Source organism: Corylus avellana, chromosome ca6 (assembly GCF_901000735.1).
Source record: "Corylus avellana chromosome ca6, CavTom2PMs-1.0".
NCBI lineage: Eukaryota > Viridiplantae > Streptophyta > Magnoliopsida > Fagales > Betulaceae > Corylus > Corylus avellana.
The window spans coordinates 3,531,100-3,536,085 of NC_081546.1; positions in this window are offsets into that span (position 1 = coordinate 3,531,100).

The following is a 4,986-nucleotide window of genomic DNA, read 5'->3' on the forward strand; positions in this document are numbered from 1 at the left end:
AAAAAAAAAAAAAAAAAAAAAAAAACCTATAAAACATTCAAATGAAGAATAGCTGAATACCCACAAAAAAAAAAGGGGCTGAACAAAAAATTTCACAAAACAAAACGGAAACATATTCATCTCTACCTAATCTCTAATTTAAAATTGTGTTTGGTACAAAAAAAAAATCTCAAGAAAGAAACTAAAGATCATCCATTCACAATTGCCAAAAATTTATATATAAAAACACAAAGATACATTCATCTCGAATATCTTATACCTTAAATCATAGTTTGGAGTCACATATATTTCCATGAAACTAATCAAATAAACTTTATGCAACCGTCAAATTAATAATACTTAATTTATTGAATAGTTTATGTATGGAAAACTCTTGAAATATAATCAACACAATTAATTACGCTAATTAATGACCAGAGGTAAAAATAAAAAAACGGTTCAGATATTAAAAATATAGACACGTGTCGCAATCTAAGCACTCTCTACGTCAAAAATCGGCTTATATATATATATATATATATATATATATATATATATATCATATCTTAAATCATAGTTCGAAGTCACATATATTTTCATGAAACTGATCAAATAAACTTTATGCAACCGTCAAATTAATAATACTTAATTTATTGAATAATTTATGTATGGAAAATTCTTGAAATATAATCAACACAATTAATTACGCTAATTAATGACCAGAGATTAAAAAAAAAAAAAAAAGGGTTCAAATATTAAAAACATGGACACGTGTCGCAATTCTAAGCACTCTCTACGTCAAAACTCGGCTTTTATATATATATATATATATATATATATATATATATGATTAGATAGATACTAGCACATAACCCGCACAATGCGCAGGATTATTCATTATAATTTAATTTCAAAAACTTAAACGCATCTCATCTTACTTTTCATTATAAGTTAAAATAGGTGTGTGCAAAAATCTATCACGCCTTTTTTAATGAAAATACATACTAAATGTTATACACCACTCCAGTACATTACTGAACATATATTTTTTCTTTTTTGAAGTGTACCAAACATGTACTTAATGAAAAGTATAAAAGAAAAGAAAAAATAGCAAGAAGAAAACTTAAATTATGATTATCAAAATATTAATAGAAAATTAGTAGGAAATTCTGATATTGTTGATGTAATACTTATTATATTTCAATAAAGATAAAACCAATAAATTTCTAATAATTTCAGAAAAATAAACAAAGAATAAACAAAATCTTACAAATATCATTCCTTCTTTTTTGAAATAGTAGTCATTGCTTTCTCATTAAAACAAATCAACTTATGGAACCATATGCTCCATCATTACAATGTTTGAGATACAATCAAAATAAAATCTTCACTCAATAGACAAAATCTTCTCTCTTCTTTTCAATACAAAATAAAACACATATTTTACTCAATATTTAATGCAATCAAATAAATCTTTTCAACACTTTCAAAAAATGCTAGAAAATCCGAGTAAATCACAAAACCGAAAAAAAAAAAAAAAACCAATAAAATATTCAAATGAATTAAAACATAAAATCTTATTGGTGTGATAGCTATTATATTTCAATACAAAGAAACTTTCTAGAGAAACAAACATAAAAATAATAAATTTATTGTCGTGAAAAATTTATACATAGATACACAAAGATAAATCAAAGCAACAAAATTTTCAATTAAATAGAAACCCTAGATGGAATCAAATACAGTGCAAAAATAAACAAAATCTTTTTTATTTTGTAAGTAGCTAATAAAACAAAAACGCGATCAGATAAATCCTCTCAAGTTCAATGTTTAATTATTTCTTTAGTATTTCAAAAGAATTTCTATTCCTTTTTTTTTTTTTTTTTTTTTGGCACAAAAGTCAAATAAACACACTATAATCTTTCATTGGCCCACTAAAAATCCAACCAATTTATTATCTTAATTCAGAAGTTGCAATTTTCATCAAAGAACAAAGTGAAAAAAAAAAAAAAAAATTACAAATACAGTTAATACTCAATTATAATTGTTTGGAGAGGGTTGTGTTATTCTTATTAAGGGTTCGTTTGAGATTGTAGTTTTAATAAATACGATTTTAAAAATTGATTTTTTTAAAAATTGAGTTTTTGAAAGGTTATTATCTTAAATTCAGAAGTTGCAATTTTCATCAAAGAACAAAGTGAAAAAAAGAAAAAAGAAAAAAAGAAAAAAAAAGATAATACAGTTAATACTCAATTATAATTGTTTGGAGTTCGTTTGAGATTGCAGTTTTAATAAATACGATTTTAAAAATTAATTTTTAAAAAAATTGTGTTTTTGAAAGGTTAAGAATAAGAATTACTTCAGGATTGAGTTTGAAGGTTATTATTGTTGAAAAGTTGAGAGAGAGAGAGAGAGAGAGAGAGAAAAGAAGAAGTTAATTCTTGAAGTTATAGTTTTTATCAAATAAAAAACATACACATGAAAGATTAAGAAGAAGAATTACTTCAAGTTGATTTTTTAGGTTGTTATATTTGAAGAGTTGAGAGAGAGACGTCGGAAGAGAGAGAGAAGAAAAAAAAAAGAAAAAAAAAAAGAAGAAGTTAAATCCGTGAGAGAGAGAAAAAAAAAATCCAAAATAATTATGAGATCTTTATTTTGTAGGCCTTATTATTTTGTAGATAATCTATTATTAATTAAATTGTTTTTCAATAGTTTATTATTTAGAAAAAAAAAAACGATTCTTATTTTTTAAATTATCTATTATTACATGCATAAAGTATATGTACAAAACAAAATCTTCTCTAACCTTTTCTAAATTTGAATTTAAAATATTAAAGGGACTAAAAGTATTAATACATAATAATTTGATTTGTATTATTTATTTCTTTATTTGATATGAACATTAATAATATTTAATATTGTGCATTAAAGGTTTTATTTTATTTTAATTTTTAACATGCATTAAAGGTTTGAATTTAATGAAATCAGATATACACGTGACTCAAGGAATTGGAAAAGATCAACACCTTTTTTTTTATATATATATATGATACGTGACTCATGGAATTGGATAAGATCAACACGTTTTTTTTTTCTATATATATATGATACGTGACTCATGGAATTGGATAAGATCAACACGTTTCCTTACCTTCGGAGTCCAAGTGTTCACATCTCTTTCCCATTGGTAATGGCGTCATCGAGGTTGGAAAATTGGGGTGAGAGTGAGACATTAAAATGTTGATTTCTTTCTATGTCCCAACGGCTACGGCGCCTTTGACCCTTGTGCTTGCCTCCGATTGGACCAATTGTCTGTACCCTGGCCTCTACTTTGCTCATTGTTTTAATATTTCTATTAATCAGCTAGAAAAAAACATATGTTATATTAATAGTAATGTTATGGACCATCTTTTTATCTTCTTGAAATTAATATGATTTTTAAAATCATCATTAAATTTTAGATGAATCAGGATTTTGATCCAATAGTGATTTTGAAAGCCACATCAACTTTAAGAAGATCAAAAAATGATAAAAAGATGGTCTCTATCATTACTCATTATTATTAGCTAACTAAATTTGCAATGCCCGTAAAGTTCTAATGATTTTTATCTAACAAATAATATTAAGTTTTTTTTTTTTTTTCCCTATTCAATATGGGAGAGAGAAAATGAGAAAGTACATACATAAGGAGAAAATAAAAAGGGTGGGCAACCCTAACAAAAGCCCCTAAACAATTTGAGGTTAGAGCAACAAGTAAAGGATAACGAACAAGTGTGGATGAATTAAATAAATGACCTGGACCATTAAGAGAATAAGAGCGGCTACAAAGGACTGCAATCAAAGGCAAAGCAAAGGGCTCCAAAATGAGTACGAACCGCAAAAGATTCATCAACCCTTCCTGAAGTGACATGAACCACAAAAGGTCCCTTAATCCTTCTCGAGCCCTCGCAAGAAGCACAACAATCGAACTTGCACCGTAAGAGGCTAGATCGGAGCCAAAAGTAAAAATCTTCACCTTAAAATAACACACAAGAACAGAGAGACTAAAGCTAAAGCCCACACAAAACAACAACAACAACAACAACAATAATAACATAAATTCACGAGAAAATATATAAAAACAACAAAAAGCCCAAAAAACAGCAGTGCTAGTGGAGGGAGAGGTAGTGGATGGTGGATGGAGGGCATTGACCGGCACCGAGGAGCTGGGAGAAATGTGGGTTTTTTTTTTTAGTCCAATTATAACACAATGATATACCTGATATTCACTTGGCCAGTCTAGGTCGCGATTTAGGCTGAATGGATTGGGCCTAAAGGCCTGTTTGAATGTGCTTTTGAGAAGCCTAAAAGTGCGTTTAATATTCAAAATGTCTGTTTGAATAAAAATGTACTCATTTGGTGAAAAAAAAATTGAAAACGCTTTTAAAGGTTCAAAAAGTAAAAAAATAGCTAAAACGCACTTTTGGCAAAGACTTAAAAATAAAGCTTTTGCCAAAAAATATTTTTTGACTTAAAAACTCTATTTCTTAAACACAATTCCAAACATGTAATGTCTAAGCCACACACCCCAATAGGATATGGAGCACTAGGAATAAGGTATGGAGGATAATCACTCTAGGTAACAACCTCATCTTATTAACTTCTAATATAGAAAAAATAATCCTCTATTTAGCCAAAAAAAAAAACAAAAAAGGAGAAAAGGAAAACCTGCAAGCAACACCCTTGCCATATAGCGGGTTTGCTCACAACCACATCTTATTAACTTCTAATATAGAAAAAATAATCCTCTATTTAGCAAAAACCCTTGCCAGATAGCGGGTTTGCTGTATGCAGGTTGCAGCAGAAAACTCCAAGCTGGTCAAAGTCCATCTTTTTTAATCCAATTATATATCCCATTCACTGGAATGGTCCGTAAGGAAGGTGCCAAGAAGTTGTATTATTTAATTACGATCGATCCAACGCAGCTTTGACTTTTCTATGTATTTAAGGAGCTATGGCGGTTCTGCA